Consider the following 13706-nt stretch of genomic DNA (forward strand, 5'->3'; position numbering starts at 1 on the left):
TCCCTTCCTGTAGCCCTCCTACATCCAGCTCTGGTCTGTGAATTATGTCTATATAGGTATAAACAATTCCCCCTTTTCTCTCAAGTAGCTTAAATGATGTACTAGCAAACAAAGGATTAACACAGAAGCTCATCAGAAAGTTAGACCCACCCTCTCACAGAGCTGGAAATCTACTTCTAGAACTTTCCTCCTCCTCACCCTCCCTCCGCCCTCCCAGTCTCATTGTCTGCTGTTGGGACCCATGAGGAGAGGAGGCTCTGACCTCTGACCTCCTCCTGTGTGACTGGCTTCCAGGGAGGACTCCTTCGGGCTGGTTTTGCCACACATGGGCCACCCAGAGTTGATGGGCTCTGCTGGGAGGGGATATGTGGTACTTTTGGAGTGTTGTGTGACTTCATCTGGACATTTTCTGCCACTGAAGACTGACCTCAGGTAGGGGCAGTCATGTCTTCCCTCAGCCCTCAGGACCCAGGCTGTCTCTGGATGAAGCATCTCCTTGTTGGACAACCACTGGGGAGCCCCTTGGAGTACATTTCTACCCTCAGGAGCTTGAGGTTCTCTCTCAGGTGAAGGGAAACAAGGTGAGTTAAAAGCCTCCCCACCCTTTTGGGGCATGTTTATCTAGTACAGACGGCCTCATCAGGCCTCCCTGTTTTGGAACTTTTTAAAAAATTTGAGAGAGGCAGAGAGCACAAGTGAGGGAGGGGCAGAGAGACAGGGAGACAGAGATCTGCAGCAGACTCTGTCCTGACAGCAGAGAGTCCAATGTGGGACTTGAACTCACGAACTGCGAGATCATGACCCAAGTTGATGTCAGATGCCTAACTGACTGAGCCACCCAGGCGCCCCCAGAATTTTCTATTCAAGAAACACTGCTGATCTCTAAGTTCATAAGCACTCTCAAATTCTAGGGGTCATATGTTAACTCTCCCAGGAATCACAAATGCCCAAAACCAATTCTCTGATATTCTCCCCAGACCTGTTCTTTAGGGTCTCTTCTCATCTCAGCTAATTGCAATTCTATCTTTCCAATTGCTTGGACCAAAACCCTTCTTGACTCTTCTCTTTCCCCCATTCCCCATATCCAATCTGAGAGCAAACCTTGTCAGTTCTACCTTCAAGATACAGCCTGAATTCAGCCACCTCTAACCATCTTCACTGCTATCATCATCTCTTGCCTAAATTACTGTAATATTCTTCTAACACAGCTTCCTGCTTCCAGCCTGCTCCCTGAATCAGTCATCCATTGTCATCATGAAGATGAATGAGAAACAGCCACAAAGCCTTAGTGACAAACAACAATGAGGCATCTGGGGTTAACTGGGGATCAGCTAGGTGGCTCATATTTATGCCTGAGGGTTAGCTGCTTGGGCTCACCGCTATAACTTCATCCTCATTCTATCAGCCAAAGCAAGTAATAGAGTTAAGCCCAGAACCAGAGTTAGAGATCCTTTCCAAGTTCCATGGCTGAAATTAAATCAAGTGTCAGGGAAATGCACATCACTTCCTGTTGGGAGGAGAGGCAATGTTACATGACAAAGGGTATGGACCAGAGAAGAAATGCAGAACTGGGGCCTTTAATACAATTAGCCTCCCACATCTGTATCTTGTGGATTTTCCAGTGACACATCACTTCGCTGCTTAAAATGCTCCCATAGTTATAAAACTCTTAGAGAAAAATCAGAGGAAAGTTTCATAACATTGGGTTTGGTAATGATGTCAAAAACTCAGGCAATAAAAACAGATAAATTGGACTCCGTTAAAATTAAAACCTTCTGGGCATCAAAGGACACAGTCAGCAAAGTAGAAAGGCAATCACCTATGGAAAGGGAGAAAATATCTGCAAATCACGTATATCTGGAAAGGCGTTAATATTCTAGAATATATAAAAAAACCACTGCAACTCAACAATAAGAAAACAAAACAACTCAACTCAAAAACGGGCAAAGGACTTGAATAAACGTTTCTCCAAAGAAAATATACAAATGGCCAACAAGAGCATGAAAAGACATCAGCAATCAAATCAAGCCATAATGAGATGTAAATCAAACTACAGTAAGATACCACCCTACACCCACTAGCATGGCTGTCAAAACAAAACAAAACCCCAGGAAATAGCAAGTGTTGGCAAGGCTGTGGAGAAACTGGAATGCTTACACCTTGTTAGTGGAAATGTAAAGTAATGCAAACTATGGAAAACAATATGGCGACTTCTAAGAAAAAAAAAATTAAACGAATTACCATACTATCTAGCAATTCTACTTCTGGGTATATAGCCAAAAGACTTGAAAGGAGGGTCTTGAAAAGCTATTTGTACATCCATGTTCACAGCAGCATCATTCACAAGTGCCAAAGGATGGAAGCAGCCTAAATGTCCATCAGTGGATGAATAGATAGATGAAATGTGGTGTACATGTACGATGGAATACCATTTGTCTTTAAAAAGAAGCAAATTCTGGGGTGCTTGGATGGCTTAGTCAGCTCAGTTGATTCCTACTCTTGATCTCAGCTCAGGTCCTGGTCTCTCTGTTTGTGAGTTCAAGACCCACTTTTGGCTGCTTGGATCCTCTCTCTCTCTCTCTCTCTCTCTCTCTCTCTCTGCCCTTCCCCTGTTCCTGTGCTCTGCTCTCTCTCTCTCTCTCTCTCTCAAAATAAATAAATACACTTTAAAAAGCGGAGGGGAGCGCCTGGGTGGCTCAGTCAGTTAAGCATCCTACTCTGGCTCAGGTCATGATCTCCTGGTTAGTGGGTTCGAGCCCTGTATCTGTGCTGACAGCTCAGAGCCTGGAACCTGCTTCAGATTCTGTGCCTCCCTCTCTTCTGTCCTTCCCCCACTCATGCTCTGTCTGTCTCTGTCTCAATAATAAATAAGCATAAAAATTAAAAAAAAACAAACAAACAAGGAAATCTTCATACTTACTACAAGGTAAATAAAACTTGAGGATAGTAGGCTAAATGAAATAAGCCAGACACAAAAAGATAAATACTGTATGATTCCACTTCCGTGAGGTACCTAGAGTAGTTCAAAAAATTATAGAAACACAAGTTGAAGCATGGTTGCCAGAGGCTGGAGGGGAGGGTGAATGGGGAATATATTTTCAATTTTGCAAGATCTATGAGTTCTGGAAGTTGATTGCTCAACAATGTGAATGTGCTTAACACTACTGAATGGTACACTTAAAAATGGTTGTGAGGTAAATGCTGTTATGTATATTTTACCCCAATTGAGAACAAACCCTCCTGGGACACTTCCTTAGCCTCCTTGTACATGTGTGGTGTCTCTTTCTCAACTAATGTTCTCCCACATTTCTTCCTCAGTGTTCCTAGGTGTGCCAGTCACTCCAGAGACAGGCACATGCCTGCAGTGCTCCTGCCTGGAATGCTCTTTCTCTAGATAGCTACATGGATCACTCCTTCACCTACTTTAGGTCTTCTCAATTGTCACCTTCTCAGTGAGCCTTATCTGGAACTCTTTATCTAAAATGTCAGCCCCTCCCTTCCTCCTGCTTTGGTTGTTCCCACTCATCTCTATCTTTATCTGACATTCCATACATTTTACTTATTGTCTCATCTTATTTTCCGTTTTCCCCAGTAGACTTCAAGTTGGGCAGGCATTCCCTGGAGGCAGGGATTATTGTCTGTTTTGTTTTGTTTTGTTTTCACTGCCGAGTTCCCAGAGTTTTTTTTTTTAATTACTCTGGTTTTTTTTTTTAAGTAGTTTATTGTCAAATCAGTTTCCATACAACACCCAGTGCTCTTCCCCACAAGTGCCCTCCTCCATCAACACCACCTCTTCTCCCCTCTCCCCCTTCAACCCTCAGTTTGTTTTCAGTATTCAACAGTCTCTCAAGTTTTGCTTCCCTCTCTCTCCCCAACTCTTTTTCCCTTTTCCTTTCCCCCTGGTCCTCCATTAGGTTTCTCCTGTTCTCCTGTTAGACCTATGAGTGCAAACATCTAGTATCTGTCCTTCTCTGCCTGACTAATTTCGCTTAGCATGACACCCTCGAGGTCCATCCACTTTCCTACAAATGGCCAGATTTCATTCTTTCTCATTGCCATGTAGTACTCCATTGTGTATATATACCACATCTTCTTGATCCATTCGTCAGGTGATGGACATTTAGGCTCTTTCCATGTTTTGGCTATTGTTGACATTGCTGCTATGAACATTGGGGTACATGTGCTCCTATGCAACAGCACTTCTGTATCCCTTGGGTAAATCCCTAGCAGTGCTATTGCTGGGTCATAAGAGAGTTCTATGGATAGTTTTTTGAGGAACCTCCACACTGTTTTCCAGAGCAGCTGCACCAGTTTACATTCCCACCAACAGTGTAGGAGGGTGCCTGTCTCTCCACATCCTCACCAGCATCTATAGTCTCTTGCTTTGTTCATTTTAGCCACTCTGACTGGTGTGAGGTGGTATCTCAGTGGGGTTTTGATTTGTTTCCCTGATGATGAGTGATGTTGAGCATTGTTTCATGTGCCTGTAGAGTTCCCAGAGTTTAAAGTATTGAGTCATGTGTAATAGGAACTTCATGGTTCTCCAGAGAAACAGAATATGTAGAATCTATATTTCTGTACCTATATCCATTTCTATACTGGTTCTTATACCATTATCTGTATCTTTATCTATCTTACTCCATTGGGATTACTGCTATAACAAACTACTTAAAACGGGTGTCTTATAAACAACAGAAATTCATTTCTCACAGTTCTAGAGGCTGGGAAGTCCATGATCAAGGTGCTGGAAGCCTTGGTGTCTGGAGAGAGCCCACATCCTGGTTCATAGACAGCTGCCTCTCATTGTGTCCCAACATGGCAGTGAAAGCAGGGGAGCTTCTTGTACTGTCTCTTATAAGGACACTAACTCTAATCATGAAGGTTCTACCCTCATGACCTCATCACCCCTCAAAGGCCCCACATCCTAAAACCATCATTGCAAGGGTTAGGAGTTCAGCATATGACTTGTGGGGGGGATGCAAACATTCAGTCCTTAACATATGTGAAGAGACTTACTGTAAGAAATTGGCTCATGTGATTATGAAGGCTGAGAAATCCCAAGACATGCAGCTGCCCAGCCAGAGACAGGCGAGCCAATGGTAGTTCCAGTCTGAGACCAAAGGCCTGAAAACCAGGAGATCCAATCATATAAGTTCCAATCCAAGTATGAGTCCAAAAGCAGGAGGAGACCAATGTTCCTGCTCAAATACAATTAGGCAGAGAGAGAGAGCATATTCTCTTTTATTCACCCTTTTTTTTCCTATTCAGGTCTTCCTTTGACTGGATGAGGCCCATCCTAATGAGGACTTTACTCAGTCTCCCAACACAGATATTAATCTCATCCTAAAACATCCCCACAGACACACTCAGAATGCTGTTTAGCTAAATATGGAGGCATCCAGTTAATGGGGGAGTGTAAGGCAAGCTGAGGGCAGAGCATAAGCTAACAACCCTCCCTCACTCACCCCATAAGATATGTGTGATATTCCTCAGGCACTCCTGGCTGCCCAAGAACAAAGGAAATGACAGAAGATGAATGGTTAAACTGATAGAGTCTCCATCAGTTTACAAATATTTTAGTAAAGTACAAGAAAAAGGCAATCTCATCAATAGCCTTATTTCCAGGAACTCCCTACTGTTTTAATGATAATGCTTTGTTAGAGGGGAAAACAACCTTAGTTTGATAATAGCTAGGCCTCTAGTAATCTATGAGTCTTCTTTAGCAGATGAAAATCCATAAATTACCTACCCCAAACTCCACAGAATATGATCAGTCATTCTTTATAACCACAATGCAGCTCTTCCTGCCCATGGGTCTTATTCCCATGCTTTAATAAAATCACTCTTTTTGCACCAAAGACATCACAAGAATTCTTTCTTGGCCATTGACTCTGGACCTATATCATTCCAAAACCCCATCACTCTGACTCAGTTAAGCTGGCATAAAATGAACTGTGCCCAAGAAATAGTTGCTTATTAATGAAGCCCATTTTCAGGCTCTTCTACAGATTCCTAATTTGGAAAGCCAGGATCAAGATGTTGGTCTCCCCTTTTTGAAAACTCAACCATTTTCTTTAAGTGATTACCTTGGAGACACTCCAATTATTTGATTGAAGGAGAAGTGAGAAACACCCTTAATTCACTCCACTCCTCACTAAGCCAGTTACTTCCAACACTAGTCCCTCACATTCTTCTGTGTAGATCAAGAAGTGGGGGGGAAGTGGGGCACCTGGGTGGCTCAGTCGGATGACTGTCCAACTTCAGCTCAGGTCATGATCTCACAGCTCATGAGTTCGAGCCCTGAGTTGGGCTCTGTGCTGACAGCTCAGAGCCTGGAGCCTGCTTCAGATTCTCTCTCTCTCTGTTTCTCTCTCTCTCTCTCTCTCTCTCTCTCCCCCCTTCCCTGCTCACACTCTCTCTCACTCTCTTAAGAATAAATAAACATTAAAAAAAAAAAAAGAAGTAGGGGAGATGTGAGGGGGAGGGGTGTGGCTGAGAGGAGCCTGGGGAGGTAGCATCCAGCCCCATAAGTTGGCAGAGCTCTTTAGAACATGAAGCGTTTGTGTTGGTTGTTGTCAACAGTGCACCCTGGGGCCCCCAGGGTAGCAACATAAAAAGTCCCTCTTAACATCTTCTTGCTCAGGAGTTCCGTGTATGGCAAGTTGTGAAAAATGGCCATGAATTCCTCCAATCCCTGCACTGTGTGCTCCTTCCCAGTATGGCTTTTCATCTCCTCCTCTCCAGGGGTAAACTGATTTCTCTATCCCTTTGAATCCCAACAGAGATAAGTTGCAGGAGTGGCATTGGCAGGGAGTTCTGAGTAATGTTTCAAAGACCCTTGCAGCTCTGTTCCCACCTTCTTGGAGCCTGAGGATGCCAGGTAAAGTAGCCCAGGCTAGGCTCCTTGAGCATGAGAGATCGTGTGGATAGAGCAAGTCAGTCAGCAGCTGGCACCCACCCCCCAGACATGGGGATGAGGCTTTCAGGTCACCCAGACCCAGTCACGCCTGACTGCAACCACATAAGCGACTCTATTAGCTTCCTATTGCTGTATAACAAATCACCACAACCTTAGCCACTTAAAACAACAAACGTTTATCATTTCACAGTTTTCTGTATCTAACACGGGTTCACCAGGCTGAAATCAAGCTGTCAGCAGGGCTGTGTTCTTTTCTGGAGACTTTAGGAGAGAATCTGTTTCTTTGCTCATTCAGATGGCTGGTGGAAGTCAGTCCCTTGCAGTTCTAGGACTGAAGTCCCTGTTGCCTTGCTGGCTGTTAGTGAAGGCTGTTCTCTACTTCTGGAAATCTCCTGTATTTTTTGACCAATGCCCCCCTTCCTCTATATTCTAAGCCAGCAGTGATGAGCCGAGTTTCTTTCATACTTCCAATCTCTCTTCTCTCACAGCATCTCTCTGACAGATTCCTCTGCCTTCCTCTTCCATTTTTTAAAGGTTTGTTTATTTTTAAGAGCGAGAGACAGACAGAGGGGGAGGGACAGAGAAAGAAAGAGACACATACAGAATCTGAAGCAGGCTCCAGGCTCTGAGCTGCCAGCACAGAGCCTGTCACGGGGCTCGAACCCACAAACCATGAGATCATGGCCTGAGCTCAAGTCAGATGCTTAACCAGCTGAGCCACCAAGGCACCCCTCCTCTTCCATTTTGAAGGGCGTGTGTGACTACATTGAGCCCACCCAGACAATCCAGGATAATATCCTTATCCAATGGTCCATAAACTTAATACCATCTACAGTGTCCCTTTTATTCTGTAATGTAACATACACAGGCCTAACACCAGGAATTAGGGCATAGACATCTTTGGAGGATGTCTTACCTTGCTTTATTTACCATGGAGACCTCAGATGAGAACATAAGAAGAACCACCCAGCTGAGCCCAGTGCAAAAGCTGACCCAGGGGTACCTAAGTGGTTCAATCTGAAGGGTCCAACTTCTGCTCTGGTCATGATCTTGTGGTCTGTGAGTTTAAGCCATGCATTAGGCTCTGTGCTGACAGCTTGGAGCCTGGAGCCTGCTTCAGATTCTGTGCCTCCCTCTCTCTCTCTCTCTCTGCCCCTCCCCCTTTTTCTTCCCTCTCAAAAATAAACAGTAAAAAAAAAAACTTTTTAAAAAAAGCTGACCCACAGAATTATCAGCAAATAAAACGGGTAGTTTGCTAATGCAGCAAGAATGAACTGATACATCCTATATACAATAACATCTGATCACTAAAAGCAAAAAAAAAGTGTTTAGAATATGAACATGCTCTTGGATTTCCAAGGGGTCCTTCAAGCCTTGAAAACTCTTAGAGACAAAGTTCTTGGGGCTCAGAGTTCTGACCCAATCTTATTGCTGCTAAACTCCCCCTGAAGATGGGAAATGGATGTTAAATCTTGAGAAACCAATGGATTCTCAAAGTATGTTATCAGTAAAATGTTGAAGTTAGTCCCAAGTATGTTATCAGTAAAATGTTGAAGTTAGTCCCAAGTGATCGTCAAATATCTACCTATGTTCCATGCTTTTCTAAGTCACTTCTGGCTACATGTTGAAAATCAGCTGTGGTGCCAGATGGGTCCCTTCAAGGCTGCTTCTTGTCCTGCAGAAGTTGGGCACATTTCACTACATTATGTAGCATCGGTTGAGAAAAAGGCTTTACTATGAATAGGCAAAATCCACAAGGCCAGGGTAAGCAAGACAGAGTCCTACATGTCTTCAATTTCTCACTAAATCAAGGAGTGATCTGCTGGAGTCAGGACAACTACCAGATGCAGAATGGGCTCATTCCAGCGAAAGGAGAGTACCCAAGCTTTTGACTCAATGGACTGGGATATTTGGCTGTTTGTCTAGAAGGGCAAATGCAACTGCTCATGGACTGCAAATGCCTGATTCAAAGTGCTTGGTATCTCTAGACAACTTCACTCAACATCCCAAATCGAGACCACTTGGCACCAATCTGTGCTAGAGGAGAAAGAGGAGTTTCTCCATTAGAATAGAATCCATGGTTCTCCACAAATACCCTGGACCTGGCATAGCTTCCTTGAGATATGGAAGGAGGTCAGACTACCTGCCTTCCTACTTGCTAGGCAAGCCTTTCCCTAATCAGGCTAACTCCTTAAGCCATTCTGTATCACGTTGTAGCAGCAGTTCCTACGTCTTGTACTTGTACGGTAGATGTCTACCTTAGTATGATAGCAGCTTTTTAAAAATGTACAGATGCTGGTACCACCTAAGATCAACCAAATAGGCCCACACACTGGAATTTTTTATTTGCCATGGACATTGTTGCCATTAGCAGAAACCTGTGGACTCTTCCGAATACATTTTTAAAAAGTATAAAATGAAACGCATACATTTACAAAGGAATTCTCTCATAGTAGAAGAGAGAAATCAAAGTATTAAGAAAACAAGTTTGTGATATAATAACATATTTGCTTCCATGTTAACACATTCAACAACAAGATGTAGCAAGAGGTCTACTACCACAATAATTCCAAAATAGTAACAAGGGCAAATTTTTCCTCCAGATTTTCCTCTCTACCAGTTCTCACCTTTACGATCTCTAATGGTTTTCTCAGAAAAGAATCCCTTTACATGGTTTCCCATGTTTGAAAAAACTCTGTCTTCTCTATTAACGGCAATAACTTATTTTCCCATTTCTGGAATGAAAGTAGCTTAAGAACCATTGTTATGGCCTCTAGGAGGTCGTTGAATTCCAAGGAGCCCTAAGCTGGAATGACAATGTGAGCAAATACCAGCTAGGATGTTACCTTAAACTGATATCCTTCTCAGAGGCATTGGCAATGTAATATGGAGTTATTTCTATGTATATTTAGAATGGAGATTATTTTTAAATTATATGTAACACATACCACTAGAATAACTAAGATTACGAAGTCTGACAAAACCAATTGTTGGCAAGGATGTAAAGTAATTGGAACTCTCATACAATGCTGGTTGGAATGCAAAATGGCACGGCTACTTTGGAAAGTAGTTGGGCAGCTTTTCATACAGTTAAATGAAAATTTACATTGGTGAAACATACCTACTTTATGATTTATATTCCCATGCCTAAGTAACAACTCAAGAGAAGTAAAGAAATGGATTTATACAAAAACCTGTGTGGGAATGTTTATAGCAGCACAATTCATAAGAACTAAACATTGGAAACAACCCAAATGTCAACCAACTAGTGAGTGGATAGTATTATACATCCTTCTTATGGACCAGTATTCAGCAATAGAAAGGAATGAACTGCCAATACAACACAGATAAATCTCAAAAGCATTATACTAATTGAATAAATCCAGACAGAAAAGAGTATATACACACTATGAATCCATTTATTAGGAATCCTAGAAAAGGCAAAACTGTATAGATAGAAAACCAATCAGTGGTCAATGAAAGCCTGGGGGCAGGGAAGGGGAAATGTCAGAACGTTTGGGGGTAATGGAAAAGTTCTATATCTTGACTGTGGAATCAGTTAAACTCTTCGTGAGAGAGTAGAGCTACATTTAACAAGGATGAGGGTAGAATCAGAGTGGAGGTGTTAATTCTGAAAACTGATAGGAAAGGTTTACAGATCTGCAGAGACAGGGTGTCTGGATGGGATGACTACAAGTTTGCAAAGGGTTTGGGACCCTCAGTGCTACTCAGGGGTCTTGGCTACTCAGAGCCCCCACCTGAATGAAGGGAAGAGACAATAGAGGGACTAAGTAGAATTCCACTTCTTCCCATAGATCAGATGACAAGGTGTCTGTTCTGAGTGAGCCCTGGGTGTTGTTACAATCCTAAGGGAGTGGGGAGGGAACCGTTCACCAAAAGTCTAGGACTGGTTTTCTTCATTGCTAAAGCCAATAGAGGTTGAGTCCAATTTAGTTTCATTAAGGAGGGCAGAGGAAGGTGGCAACTTTTGAATTTGATTTTCATGGAACAAATTCATACGGATTCATACATGGGAACATAAAGTCATATTAATAGAAGGCCTTACGGAATATCCAAAGGAAAGGACAACTAAAGGTGGTTTTAGCACTGAGAAAGGTGGTGGGAAAATACCTTGGCAGCAACAGGGCTCCTGGGAATTTGCCAGAGGCTGGTGCTTCTCACCTGCTTTCATAAAAGACTCACTTTCTTGGGCTTAGAGGCTTTTCAGGGAAGTGTACTTTGGTGGTCTGTCATGTAGGAACTGAAAAGTCAGCTTGAGGATCATGATCAAATTTGCAAAGATGGTCATTTGCCAAGCAGTCTGTTTTGAAGAGTGGCCTTGTCTATGAAAGGCAGCCAACAGAAGATAACACTGTAATGCATCAATATAAATAAGAGATCTCTTCTTGCCAAAGTCCAGCTCCAGCAGGTCCAGGGTTCCCCTGAAGGATGACGGTGTAGGCCAGAGAGAGTGAGACAGCCTTGAGTTTCGTTCTGATCACCAGACAGGCACCCCTGCCCGCCTGGCAGGCATCTCTACCATTCTGGCAGGTATCTCTGCCCTGTCTGGTTCTCAAACTTTATTTATAGCAAAAGGTACAAGGACCAGAAAGAGCAGTAAATGATTTCTCATAGATAAATTTTACAATTTTCCAGGACATGGGTTCTGCAGAAGTTACAATTCTAGTAGTAATGATTGTCATAAAAAAACTTAGCTACAGGCACTCATGTTGTCATAGGTATTTTTTACAAAACCTCAGGTCTAGCCTTAAGGAAGTGACCTTTAACCAAGAAGCAAACAGCATTGTTTAGTAAAGGTTGATTTTTTAGAGTAAGGGACGTTAGGCTGTTTATAACTCTAAGAGAAAGTTCCCAGAAAAACAGGTTCTCAGGAGACATAATACCTGCTCTCACAATCCCAAAGATAATTGATGCATTTTATTGCAGTAGTAACTTTTACAAAGGCATTCAGGCCCAGAAGGTAGTCAGTTATCAGTTAATTGCTTAGGGGAAAACTATATGTTGCATTAGGGTGTATCTAGTTTACTCACCTTTTCAGGTGCAATCATGCCTCAGGGACAGGGCAGGGGGACAGCCTGCTCCTGACACTATTCAGCAAAGCACTCTGAGGTTTGGTGCCAAGCAGAAATGAAAAGTTTCAAGAGGGTAGATTTTGGGAGCTATCTGGGGGCAAGAGACAGTGCAAACTTGCCATACCCTCACCAGGAATTTTCACTCTACCTGTAAGTTCAAATAGCTCCCAACATCTTATAAATACATGCCCTAAATAACTTATGCAGCTCACCCGACATTGGGAGTTAGCAACTGCATGTTATGGTAATGATTGAGAGTTTTTAATTAGGAAAGAACCCTACCAACCTAAGATGTTTCTTTTCAGGGTAAACTGAAGAGACAGATGATTATGTTCACATCAGCTTATTATACATATTTATTACTGCACTAGAACCATCTCCTTACATAATAGCTTGGCTTCATAACAGTTGAGAAAGGCACTTGCATATATAAATAGGGAACTGTGACTATAATGAGATTATAATGTTGAGGATCTTTAAGGATCAATTAATAAGAGTGGATTAAGAGTTTTTGAAATGCCTCAGGTTTCTTCCAACCCAAGTTCATCTGTCTGAAAGGGGGACTTAGTTGACTTGTGCCACCATAACAAAATACCACAGGCTGGGTGGCTTAAACAACAGACATGTATTTTCTCATGGTTTTCACATCTAGAAGTCTGAGATCAGGACCAACATAGTTATGTTCTGGTGAGAGCTCTCCTCCTGGATTCAAGTGGCCACCTTCTTGCCGTGTCCTTGTAGGCCCTTTCCTCAGTGCCTGTGTATGGACAGAAGAATCTCTCTTGCTTCCTCTTCTTATAATCCTATTAGATCAGGACCAAGTCTATTAGATCAGGACTCTACCCTTATGACCTTACTTAAACTTAATTACCTCCTAAAACCCTATCTCTAAATACAGTCATATTAGGAGTTAGAACTTCAACTTATGCATCTGCGGGGGACACAGTTCACTCATAGCAAAGAATACACAGTCTATCCTCACCTCAACATGGAACATTCAATGTAACCACCATGGAAACTGTAAAGCACAAAGCAGTGGCAACTGGTAAGGAGGGTGGAATCTACTGCTCAGAAAGAGGAGGGCTAGAGCAGTACTCAAAAAAGACTTTCTAAAGTTGGTACTCTCTTGGGACCATCAAGCCTCACTGCAGATTTTCTCAGCCCTGAATCCAACCTGGTACTTCCTTGCTCAATGGCTTCCAATTGCTTTTAAGAAAATGGCCAGAGGGGTGCCTGGCTGGTTCAGTCAGTTGAGCATCCAACTCTTGTTTTCAGCTCAAGTCATGATCTCAGAGGCGTGAGGTTGAGCCCCACATCAGGTTCTGCACTAAGAGTGGAGCCTGCTTAAGATTCTTTCTGCCTCTCCCTCTGCCTTTCCCTGCTCACACACTCTCTTTCTAAAATAAAAAAGAAGAGAAAGAAAGAAAGAAAGAAAGAAAGAAAGAAAGAAAGAAAGAAAGAAAGAAAGAAAGAAAGAAAGAAAGAAGGAAGGAAGGAAGGAAGGAAGGAAGGAAGGAAAGAAAGAAAGAAAGAAAGAAAGAAAGAAAGAAAGAAAGAAAGAAAGAGGAAAAGAATAGGAAGGAAGAAAGAATTGTCCAGAAAGCAGATCCCCAATTCTACTTTTAAGCCTCTTCTCTTGCCAACCTCTGATGCAATTCTACTGAATTTCTTTCAGGAGATGCCCCTTCACCTTC

The 13706-nt window shown here is 42.7% G+C and overlaps 1 long non-coding RNA gene across 1 annotated transcript in view; it reads left to right on the forward strand.

Annotated features, from left to right (window-relative positions):
• The first annotated feature begins 527 nt into the window (after positions 1 to 527).
• The window catches only part of LOC115273270, a 35103-nt gene continuing 21924 nt past the window's right edge, over positions 528 to 13706 (forward strand). The window contains exon 1 of the long non-coding RNA XR_003900768.1: positions 528 to 581. This is a non-coding gene — a long non-coding RNA (uncharacterized LOC115273270). The remainder of the gene's footprint in view (positions 582 to 13706) is intronic.

Source organism: Suricata suricatta, chromosome 12 (assembly GCF_006229205.1).
Source record: "Suricata suricatta isolate VVHF042 chromosome 12, meerkat_22Aug2017_6uvM2_HiC, whole genome shotgun sequence".
Classification (NCBI taxonomy): Eukaryota; Metazoa; Chordata; class Mammalia; order Carnivora; family Herpestidae; genus Suricata; species Suricata suricatta.